This window comes from Phyllobates terribilis, unplaced genomic scaffold (assembly GCF_046119375.1).
Source record: "Phyllobates terribilis strain yellow unplaced genomic scaffold, ASM4611937v1 Scaffold_319__1_contigs__length_2182262, whole genome shotgun sequence".
Classification (NCBI taxonomy): Eukaryota; Metazoa; Chordata; class Amphibia; order Anura; family Dendrobatidae; genus Phyllobates; species Phyllobates terribilis.
Window position 1 is genome coordinate 1,954,922 of NW_027363079.1, and position 12,942 is coordinate 1,967,863.

Below are 12,942 nucleotides of genomic sequence, written 5' to 3' on the forward strand. Positions count from 1 at the left end.
TATTTGAAGACCCTCCCTAGACATTTTAAATGCTTCCATAATTCTGATCCATCATTCTTGCGGGTGAAAGCCATTGACAAGGTATCTTTGGGGGCTAGAGGAGTTCTGGGTTTGCCTCTTTCTTATAGATTCACAGTGTACTTTTTACTTTCTTTGATTTTAATTGGTTTTAATTATTTATTCTTCTATCCAGTGACGTTGTTATACTCACCCTGTGCTGTTTCTGCTGTGATGACATGGTCTCCATCGGTATAGTTGTCTGAAATATTTGCTGCAAGAGCCCGCACCTGAGATGAATGGAATGAAGAATAAAAGAGAGGAAAAGAGAAACGGAGAGAATCATGATACTATTTTTTGTGGATTATTATTTATCATATACAATTGTATGTTTGTTATTTTCTGCAATATCCAATTTCCCATATGTCAATATTTATTAGGGTTTTTTTGTTTTTTGTTTTTTTTCTTTCCATGTCATTATCATCAGGGTTTTTATATTGCTAATTGTTCACTTAATTAACTTATAATATATTTACAATGCATAACGCATCATTATTTATGATTTTCACATACACTATTCACTTACACAAGTAACTTAACAAGCTTATATGCATAACTGCACAATTTTTTGACTTAGCAGTAGTGTATGCTTATTAATGTTATTCACACACACTAATTTCATTTACATTCTTGTATTTGTTCTATGCACTTTCCTTTTGTAACTGTTTTACACTTCGCACTCCCAACACACACAATTTTTATTGTTAATCCATATTCACATAATGGGTCTAATAGGTTTTGGCACATTCAATGGATAATTTTAATTTTTTTTTTATACAGTACAGACCAAAAGTTTGGACACACCTTCTCATTTAAAGATTTTTCTGTATTTTCATGACTATGAAAATTCTACATTCACATTGAAGGCATCAAAACTATGAATTAACACATGTGGAATTATATACTTAACAAAAAAGTGTGAAATAACGGAAAATAAGTCTTATATTCTAGGTTCTTCAAAGTGGCCACCTTTTGCTTTGATGACTGCTTTGCACACTCTTGGCATTCTCTTGATGAGCTTCAAGACGTAGTCACCGGAAATGTTTTTCACTTCACAGGTGTGCCCTGTCAGGTTTAATAAGTGAGATCTCTTGCCTTATAAATGTGGTTGGGACCATCAGTTGTGTTGTGCAGAACTCTGGTGGATACACAGCTGATAGTCCTACTGAATAGGCTGTTAAAATTTGTATTATGACAAGAAAAAAGCAGTTAAGTAAAGAAAAACGAGTGGACATCATTACTTTAAAAAATTAAGGTCAGTCAGTCCGAAAAATTGGGAAAACTTTGAAAGTGTCCCCAAGTGCAGTTGCAAAAACCATCAATCGCTACAAAGAAACTGGCTCACATGAGGACCGCCCCAGGAAAGGAAGACCAAGAGTCACCTTGGCTTCTGAGGATAAGATTATCCGAGTCACCAGCCTCAGAAATCGCAGGTTAACAGCAGCTCAGATTAGAGACCAGGTCAATGCCACACAGAGTTCTAGCAGCAGACACATCTCTTCAACAACTGTTAAGAGGAGACTTTGTGCAGCAGGCCTTCATGGTAAAATAGCTGCTAGGAAACCACTGCTAAGGACAGGCAACACGCAGAAGAGACTTGTTTGGGCTAAAGAACACAAGAAATGGACATTAGACCAGTGGAAATCTGTGCTTTGGTCTGATGAGTCCAAATTTGAGATCTTTGGTTCCAACCACCGTGTCTTTGTGCAACGCAGAAAAGGTGAACGGATGGAAAAAAAAAAAAGACCTACAAATTAACCATGTAATATATGGTCAATAATCCCTAGAAAACTAGAAAAACTGATTAATAGCCTATAGTGGGGGAGAGAAACTTTAAATAAAAGGGGACGCGTCTCCCCTATAAGTTATATCTCAATCCACATATTAGTAGACCCCAAAATGACATGAAAGGGATTTAAATCCAAAATATATCAAATTTTATTAGAAAATATAAAAGTTACATAACAATATATCAAAGAGAAGGAAAAGAGGTGGTAGGACAACTATAGAAACAGGGTCAAACCCTGCAAGGAGACAAACATCCCTGGACCAGCATTAAAGGTAAACCAGGTGTACGTATGAGCTGCCAATCAATAAATAGTTAAAGTAAAGGCAAACATAAATAATATCAATCTGTGTCTTCACTGATAATAATCTTCATGTCAGAATACAAAGTATGAAGTACAACAATTAAGATAGCAATCTCAGTATGTGAACACATAATAACATGACAGAATGTAAGACAACAGAGCATATAGCAGAGACGCATGAATGCACAAATGAATAGATGGCGCTAAACAGGTAGCATAATGCTGATAACACCAGGGTACATGACAGTGATGCACAAATCTTACTAAGTTGGTAGCGCTAAGTAGGTAGCATTACTATTTAATCATGAGCAGCGGCTCCGTAGTATGTTATTTACCTTGTGCCATATAAGGAACGGTAAAGGCAGCGTGTCCTGGAATGCTGGGGGGATGTGCGGCAACGGATGGACTCTACATGCCTGGTTCCCACTGTGAAGCATGGAGGAGGAGGTGTGATGGTGTGGGGGTGCTTTGCTGGTGACACTGTTGGGGATTTATTCAAAATTGAAGGCATACTGAATCAGCATGGCTACCACAGCATCTTGCAGCGGCATGCTATTCCATCCGGTTTGCGTTTAGTTGGACCATCATTTATTTTTCAACAGGACAATGACCCCAAACATACCTCCAGGCTGTGTAAGGGCTATTTGACCAAGAGGAAGAGTGATGGGGTGCTACGCCAGATGACCTGGCCTCCACAGTCACCAGACCTGAACCCAATCGAGATGGTTTGGGGTGAGCTGGACCGCAGAGTGAAGACAAAAGGGCCAACAATTGCTAAGCATCTCTGGGAACTCCTTCAAGATTGTTGGAAGACCATTTCCGGTGATTACCTCTTGAAGCTCATCAAGAGAATGCCAAGAGTGTGCAAAGCAGTCATCAAAGCAAAAGGTGGCTACTTTGAAGAACCTAGAATATAAGACATATTTTCAGTTGCTTCACACTTTTTTGTTAAGTATATAATTCCACATGTGTTAATTCATAGTTTTGATGCCTTCAATGTGAATGTACAATTTCCATAGTCAAGAAAATACAGAAAAATCTTTAAATGAAAGGTGTGTCCAAACTTTTGGTCTGTACTGTATATATATATTTTTTTATTTTTTTTAAATTTACTTTGCATGTAAATTGTAGGTTTGAGATACAATAGTTAGGGCATGTTGCAGATTAATTGTGTGAGGTTGAGGTATGTACTCTATGTGTGTCCAAAGAATATATCTTTAAGAATGTTTATTAATATTTGTAAATTAACCCGTTTATTTAGGCTATGCTTGGCGCATAGGATAATTATATATGGTATTTGTTTTGGGTCTTGATGGCCTGTGTGATATAACAATCTTGGATTTATATATACGCACATATAGTATATACATGCATTTGTACACTCATACATATTGTATGCAGCAGTCATTGTTATATATAAATTTTTCCTTCTCATATACATCTCAGTCCCTAGTGGTATAATATACATGTGCACCCGTACACTTATATATATATCACGCATTGGTACTGTTATATATAAAATACTCTCATTTTCTCATATACATATTTATCTTACTCTCCAGCGATAATATTCATTCAGTCTCTTCACTCATTCACCCCAATGTAGTTATAATACTTACTGATGCTTTAGCAGACAGGTCGCGCATGCAGGAAGTCTTTGACTTCCGGCACTTCCCCACACGGATCATGTGACCACTGGCACGCACGTTGCATAGCAACCGAGTGCTTGCTGGTCACCGTCCGTGGAAGGAAGTTGCCTGATAGGAAGCAGTCATCAGGCATGCGAGCCACATGGCTCTGCAGTTCCTTTCACACAGCTGTGGGGGATTAACTCAATCTCATCACTCCTATATAAATGAACACATGCACACACCATATGCAGCGCTCCTTGAAAAAGGTGTTGAAACGATCGTCGGAGCGGTGGGTGTTTATCATGCTTTCATTCATACAAACATTGGCTTAAGGTAATCTGGGCTCTTATTTATTATGCATGTGTATATCTTTTGATGTGGATTGATCTGTTCACCTGTTAAATATATATCTCTCTATGCATATTAGGGCCCAATTCAGTATCATTTACCTCCCAAATATATTGCCAAGTAGTAGCATGTATATACATCTCTTGTAATGATTCATGGTTTAACACCCTACATCTGTGGTATGGATTATCCACTGTTTTTTTATATCTTTAATTTTAAAGAATACCAATAAATATAATATATTTTAAACCTTAGTTACTCTTTGTGGTGGTTTGGATTTATATATCCCACACTAGTTGTTACTATATTGATTGAGTTTGGCGGTGGAGGTTAATTTCCTCCGTTCGGATACCATCTGGAACCTGTTTAGATAGTCTCAAGAAGATGTCTGTAATGCCAAATGTAGAGATCTCCTGCAACTAACTTCAGGGCAACTGTCTGTCACCTCTGACACACCCGTGACACCCAGGAAGTGTCGGCGCGTTCAGAGATTCATTTGTATTTGAGTCATAAAGACGCAAATACAAATGAATGCAACACTCTTCATCCCTCATCCAAAAAAATGTTGGTTCTGTTAACGAGTCTGGAGGAGGGAAATTTAATCCCTAAGTTGCCGAGCCAATTGTAACATTATTGACCAGGCCATAGAATTGAAATCTGACCAGTGTCACTTCATGTGGTAATAACTTCAACGTATCCCAGTGATCCTGAGATTTGTTTTTTTCGTGACACATTTTACTTTGCTTGTTGTAAATTTAGATCGATAGGTTTTGGGTTTATTTGTGAAAATATCATAATTTTGATGAACTTTCAATGTTTATATGCTCAAAGTTGTTAGTCATACTGTACAAATACCATTTCCCATATGTTGCTTTAGCCACAATTTTTTTTCTTTAAAAGGAATAGTACGAGAAAATGGACTCCACAATTTCTTACCTAGTTTCTTCTGAGCACACTGATACCCCATGTGGTCAGAAACCTCTGTTTGGAGAAAGGGCCAGGCCCGGAAGGGAAGGAGCACCATTTGAATTTTGGAACACAAATTTGACTGAAATAGATTGTGGGCATCATGTTGCATTTCCATGGCCCCTAGGGTACCCAAACAGCAGAAAACTCCTAGAAGTGACCCCCATTTTGTAAACTATACCCCTCAAGGATTTTATCCAGGGGTATGGTGAGCATTTTAAATCCACAACTACTACACAGAATTTGATAACATTTGGTCTCCACATTGAAAATGTTCATTTAATTTTTCACGAAAATGTTGCTTTAGCCCCAAATTTTTACTTTTGCAAGAGGTATCATAAAAAAGGTGACAGCGCGATTTGCTGCCTAATTTCTTCTGAGCAAGGCGATACCCCACATGTAGTCAAAAAGTTCTGTTTGACACACGACAGGGTTTGGAAGAAGCGACATTTGGTATTTTGAATGTAAATTTGACTACAATGGATTGCAGAAATCATGTCTCATTTGCAGAGCCCCGGAGGTACCAAAACAACAGAAAGCCCCACAAGTGACACCACTTTGGAAGCTAGACCCATCAAGGAATTCATGTAGGGGTTTGTTGAGCTTGCTAAACCAATGGGTGCTTCACAGAACTTTTTAAAATGTGGATGTGAAAATGAAAATTACTTTTCTATGCTAAAATATGGTTTTATCCCCACCCCAAATTTGAAATTTCCAGAGTGTATAATAGGAGAAAACAGAAACTTAAATTTGTTATGCAATTTCTTCCGAACATAAAGATACTGTCACGCAAGATGGATGAACACTAACAACTAAAGACAACAAAGGAAACAAACATGGGGAAAAGTAACTTAGCTTGAGCCAACTTCAGAGAGATTATTCCTAACGTCCTCCAAGCACAAAAGAGAAAGTAAGCAGACTGCAACAGCTCCAAGCCTTCTCAAGAGAACAAGTGAATATCACCGGCACCTCCCTCTATCAAACAGCAAGTATTTCAACAGCCAGGCCTGGGTGTCAGTTAGCCAGAGGGAGGTAGACGCTGGGTCCTAGAGTGAGACAGATAAGAAGGTGTCTGTAATGTCAAACGAAAAGATATTCTGCAAACAACTCGAGGGCGACTGTCTGTCACATCTCACACACACATGACAGATACCCCATATGTGACGAAAACTGGCACATGGCATGGAAAGAGCGCTATATGATTTTTGAAGCATAAATTTGTCTGGAATAGATTGTTAATGCCAAGTCGCATTTGCAGAGCCCCTGACAGGTCAAACAGCTGAAACCCCCATAAGTGAACCCATTTTGGAAATTAAACCCCTCAAGGAATTGATAAAGGGGTGTATTGATCATTTTTAACCTACAGGTGATTCACAAAACTATAACATTTAGATGTGAAAACAAAAAATTTAATTTATTCCACTAAAATACTGTTTTAGTGCCAAATATATAATTTACATGTGATATAATATGAGAAACTGGACCCCAGTATATGTTATGCAATTTTTACTGAACATGGCAGCACCCCATATGTGGTTGTACACTACTGTTTGAGCACACGGCAGGGATCAGATTGGAAGGAGCTCTACTTGACTTTTAGTACGCTGATTGTTTGAATAGCACGGTGGCTCAGTGGTTAGCACTGCAGCGCTGGGGTCCTTGGTTCAAATCCCACCAAAGACAACATCTGCAAGGAGTTTGTATGTTCTCTCAGTGTTTGTGTGGGTTTCCTCCGGGTTCTCCGGTTTCCTCCCACACTTCAAAGACATACTGATAGGGAATTTAGATTGTGAACCCCAAAGGGGACAGTGATGATAATGTATGTAAAGAGCTGCGGAATATGTTAGTGCTATATAAAATAAAGATTATTATTATTATTATTATAGATTGTGGGTCCTTGAGACAAGCCTCTGAAGTGCCAGATCAGCAGAAACCCCACCAGGTGACCCCATATTGGAAACTTCACTGCCTAAGGGATTCATCTAGGGGTGTAGTGAGTATTTTGAACCGACAGGTGCCTCGCAGAATTTTATAACATTGGGATGTGTAAATATAACATTTTAGTTCTAAAAATGTCATTTTTGTATTTGCTGCAAATTTGTCAGTTACACAAGGGTTAATAGGTAAAAATGGAACCCACAATTTATTGTGCAATTTCTACCGAATGCGGTAATACCCTATATGTTGTCGGAAACTATTATTTCCTTCAACTCGTCCAAGATGTTGGCCCCAAAATATACAGATGCCATCAACAGGCCAGAGATCAAGGATAAGCTCCAACGCTTCCAAAATAACATGTACGAACTTAAAGCAGAAGGCGTACACCTGGCAGTAAGGAACCTTAACAACATACTCTATGCCATGGCAGAAATGTCCGACCCAAAAAGATGTAGCAACAAGAGGTTGAGTAAACAAAATCCCAACAACTGGTTTGACAAGGAATGTAAAGCTATAAGGAAGGTTCTAAGAACGACCTCAAATAAAAAACACAGAGACCCAAACAACTCTACTCTGAGAGAAAATTACCACACCATGCAACAAAATTAGAAATCCATCCTCAAAAGGAAAAAGAAAAAACACATTTCCACAAAACTCCTCCAACTCCAAGATGCCCTTGAAGACAACAGCTTTTGGGAACTATGAAACCACCTAGGATCCAACCAAAAAAGCTACAACCTCCATATCCAGACCAGGAACATATGGCTCCAGTACTTCAAGGACCTTTACAAAGACATCCCAAGTGGGGGCGTGGCCAGGACCTCAATGTGAGAGGAAGTGTGTGTGAGGAGCTCCTGCTGAGCTGAACACAATAGAGGCATAGAAAAGGCAGAGTGCCGGCATTTTCACCTCAATTACAGCACACATGGGGCCACGACATGCTAGGACACCGGCATCCACTCCAGGGCCAGTGATAGCGACCGCACTGGACACCTTTCTTCAGAAGGACTCAGCACCTCATGGTGTCCCGGAGCCATCTTGGCTGGAACAGACCGGGATGCAGCAGCTTCAGACAGAGCACAGAGGTGAGGGGAGTGGGAACCAATCTCAGCTTGCAGCCCCTGCTGATGTGGATTTGCCGGGGCAGATAACAGCAAAAAGCCAAGGCAGAGCTGTGGGAGTCGTCTCCTCTGCAAATAAGACTGTTGCAGCTCACATGAGGTGCACATCAGAGCCCCCCTCCCCCTCCTCCCCTCAGACAATTGCACAAATAACAGCATGTGCTGCTGATCATCCCCAGCCCCCATCAGAAGATGGAGGGACCTTCTCTATGCATTCCCATGGGAAAAGGAGCAGACAGGCAGCCGGGGAGATTGAAGGAGAGCGGAATATTTTCACTGTCCATGATAAAGGGGTGGAGACTTGTCCTCTTCCCCTGGCTGTACTGAGGATGAATGGCGGGTTGGGAGCCTGCAGTTCTGTGCCCCCCCCCACCCCCCATGGCAGAAGTACCTAGAGCATTTACCCTCCAAGACAGACTTCAAAAACCTTATAAAGGAAGTCAAGGATACCTGCAGTTCAGAGATTGCTTATGTGAGACAAGACCTGAGGCACTTGGCAAATCGTATAGAAATACTGGAGGAAGATCATAATACTACTAGAGCTCATGTAACCAAACTACAACAAGTGACCACTCAGCAAGAATCAGTGATGCAGGATATGCATGCCCACATTGAAGATCTTGATAATAGGGAAGATGAAGCAACATACGGGTGAGGGGTCTCCCCGAGTCGGAGGGGGGGGGGGATCTCAGAGCTATACTTCAGGAGATCTTCAACTCTATCCTGGGTGATAACCAGCCTGCCTCGATCAAATTTCATAGAGCTCACAGAGCCTTGAAGCCAAAAGGTATTACAGCATTTCCTGCTTGCATGACTTTGAGCTGAAAGAAAAGATAATGGCCAAGGCAAGGGCCCAGAAAGCCATAAAGTATAGGGGAGGCGGACATCCAGCTCTTCCCGGACCTGTCTAGAATTACCCTGCAGAAGAGAAAGCTGTTAGAACCCTCCTGTTAGTTTTTTTTCTATTTTGTTGGTCACATGACTTTCTGCCTATATAATCCAGCTCCGCCCTTCTGGCCTTACTGGACTTCAGGGTTACATTTACTCTTAAGCTAGCCAGGTGCCTTGTACCTTACTCTGTAGTTTGCTTGGTCTTTTGACCACTAGTACTTTTTGTTTGTCTTTGCTCTGCTACAATTTCTGTTAGGAGGTGTCCAACTATATCCCTGTCCTTAGTTCTTGTAGGGACCCCTCCCTTATATCTATAGGTGTGCGTTCAGACTAGCCGAGGACTTAGGCGGGTCTGTTCACAAGGAACAGGTCCCCCGCTGCATCGTAGGGAATCAGCTTAGTCCTATTGTAGGGACAGTTTTCCTATCTTTCCTTAGTGTTTGTAGCAGTTCGTAACAGTAAGTCCAGCCCAAAAAAAACACTCTAAGGAAAGAAATCCAGATTTCAGCACAGTGTCAGTTCAGGAGTTGGCTCAACGCCTGCACGGACTGTCTTTGGAGGTGGCCGAGCTCCAGCAACACGTGAGTAGCTGTCCTGGAGCTCATTTTGTCGAACCGAAGGTAGGACTGCCAGATTTTTTTATGGTAAACAGCAATATTTTTTTTCCTTTAAAAACGCTTGTTTATTATATTTTCGTTTAAGACCCAGATCCTCGGGGAATGAATCACAGCGCATTGGGTTTATAATGTCACTTTTGCGCAAAGAACCACAGGGATGGGCCTTTTCTCTACAACCTAATGATCCGTGTTTTAGATCTGTGGAAGATTTTTTTTCTGCTATGGGGTTGTTGTATGATGATCCTGATCGAGTCTCATCTGCTGAAACTGAATTAAGACGTTTGAAGCAGGGATCAGGTGATGTGGAAAATTATTGTACATACTTCAGAAGATGGTCAGCTGAAGTGGAATGGAATGACTCAGCATTAAAATGTCTGTTTCTTGCTGGTCTAGGTGAAAGGGTTAAGGATCTGCTGATTGCCTTCCCAAAACCTGGAACCTTGCAGGAGGCAATGCAATTAGCTATACGTGTGCACAGGACACTGCGTGCTAGGATTAATGAAGAGAAATCTACTGCTATGGCAGCTCCTAGTTTGCAGAGGGTCTGCTCGGAAGGTGGAGAACCGATGGAGATTGGGGCCATGTCACCCCACTCTCAGGAAAAAGACCGCAGGTTTGCTAAGGGATTATGCTTTTATTGCGGTAAATCTGACCACTTTATTTAGAACTGTGTGCTTCGTTTGAACAAGGAAAAAAAAAAGGTCAGTTACGCCCGTATAGCTTGTTCAAACTCAAAAGGAGTATTTCTTTCTGGAAGCACCTCATTCCAGGAGGAGTTGTTTGAATTTCAGGTATTTGTGGATTGTGGTTCTACACTCAATGTGATTGATGAGGGATTTTTGGAAAAATTTAAATTAGAATCTAAACTTTTGTCATCCCCTATTTCTGTGGTTGCTGTTGATGGCTCTCCCTTGAAATGTATTACAAGGTTTTTGAATTTCCCCTCACCATTAATGGTATTCACTAAGAGAATTTGGATTTGGCGGTATTAAATAATTTGCCTTCTCCAGTGGTTTTGGGGTTACCTTGGTTAAAATTGCACAATCCTGTACTGGACTGGTCTACCAATGAAATTAAGTCTTGGAGTCCTAAGTGTTATGATAAATGTTGTAACGGTTGCATTGCTGCTGTGAAAGAGGGGAATTACCTGTACCTATTCAGGATTTTGGAAGGTTTTTTCTGAGGAGGAGTCGCAAGTTTTGCCTCCTCATAGGGACTATGATTGTACTATTGAGTTTGTCCCTGGAGCTACTTTTCCCAGGAGTCGCTTATTTAATCTTACTATCCCTGAGAGAAAGGCCTTGGAGGAATACATACAGACAAGCTTGGCCGCCGGTCACATTAGACCTTCTAAGTCACCTGTGGCTGTTGGATTTTTTTTTGTAAAAAAAAAAGGACGGCGGTTTACGTCCATGTCTGGACTTTCGCGAAATTAATAAAATTACAGTACGCAATTCCTACCCACTGCCATTAATTCCTGACTTGTTCAACTAGTTAGTGGGGGCCAAGTGGTTCTCTAAAATTGATCTCCGGGGGACATACAATTTGTTATGTATGAAGGAAGGTGATGAGTGGAAAACTGCTTTTAACACTCCGGTGGGTCATTTTGAGAATCTGGTTATGCCTTTTGGTCTTACCAACGCACCAGCGTTTTTTCAGAACCTTATTAATGACATCCTAAGACCATTGATCGGTAAGAATGTGGTGGTGTATTTGGATGACATTTTGATTTATTTGCCGGATCTGGAGTCTCATTGGCAGAGCGTACGTGAGGTATTGCAGTTGTTAAGTGACAATTCACTTTTTGCTAAGCTGGAGAAATGTGAGTTCGCTGTGCAGAGAATTCGTTTTTTGGGCTACATTATCTCCTGCGAGGGCTTTGAGATGGACCCGGTGAAGGTTCAGGCGGTACAGGAATGGCCTAGGCCTATTGGTTTGAAATCGATACAGAGATTTTTGGGTTTCGCCAATTATTACAGAAAATTCATTAAGAATTTTTCTATAATTGTTAAGCCGCTGACCGATCTCACCAGGAAAGGTGCGAATACGGTCCAGTGGACTACTGAGGCCATTGAAGCTTTTGTGTATCTCAAGGAGAGGTTCAGTGCTGCCCCCATCCTTATGCAAAACCTACAAAAGACAAAAAATATATCTCATACCCTACCATCATTATAAATAAATGTAAAGCTTTACATTTATTTATAATGATGGTAGGGTATGAGATATATTTTTTGTTTTTTGTAGGTTTTGCATCTTATTGCTAGTGTGAACATGCTCCTATTTCTTGCATGTGTACCATCTTAGTCCTCAGTTCACATTGCTTGGTTTTTTGTCTTGTTTGCATTCTGTGCAAATTAGGGGTGTGGCATCCCCCTTGTTGAGCTGGTTAGTATATATGTAGCTTACCACGGGCTTAGGTGGTCTGATATTGGGACCCGGTTCTATTTGTCTACTCTTTTTTATATGCATTACTTCAACTTTGATATACAGTAAGGTTTTTAATATAGACAGTGTAGGACCGTCCCAATTTAGGGTCACCTTGTCGCTGGTGGGACGGCTTGTATACTTTTTTTGATCAAAAATAGTTCACTAAGTACCCTATATTTCATATGCAACTTTGCTTTACATTTATTTATAATGATGGTAGGGTATGAGATATATTTTTTGTCTTTTGTAGGTTTTGCATCTTTTTGCTAGTGTGAACATGCTCCTATTTCTTGCATGTGTACCATCTTAGTCCTCAGTTCACATTGCTTGGTTTTTTGTCTTGTTTGCATTCTGTGCAAATTAGGGGTGTGGCATCCCCCTTGTTGAGCTGGTTAGTATATATGTAGCTTACCACGGGCTTAGGTGGTCTGATATTGGGACCCGGTTCTATTTGTCTACTCTTTTATATGCATTACTTCAACTTTGATATACAGTAAGGTTTTTAATATAAACAGTGTAGGACCGTCCCAATTTAGGGTCACCTTGTCGCTGGTAGGACGGCTTGTATACTTTTTTTGATCAAAAATAGTTCACTAAGTACCCTATATTTCATATGCAACTTTGCTTTACATTTATTTACAATGATGGTAGGATATGAGATATATTTTTTGTCTTTTGTAGGTTTTGCATCTTTTTGCTAGTGTGAACATGCTCCTATTTCTTGCATGTGTACCATCTTAGTCCTCAGTTCACATTGCTTGGTTTTTTGTCTTGTTTGCATTCTGTGCAAATTAGGGGTGTGGCATCCCCCTTGTTGAGCTGGTTAGTATATATGTAGCTTACCACAGGCTTAGGT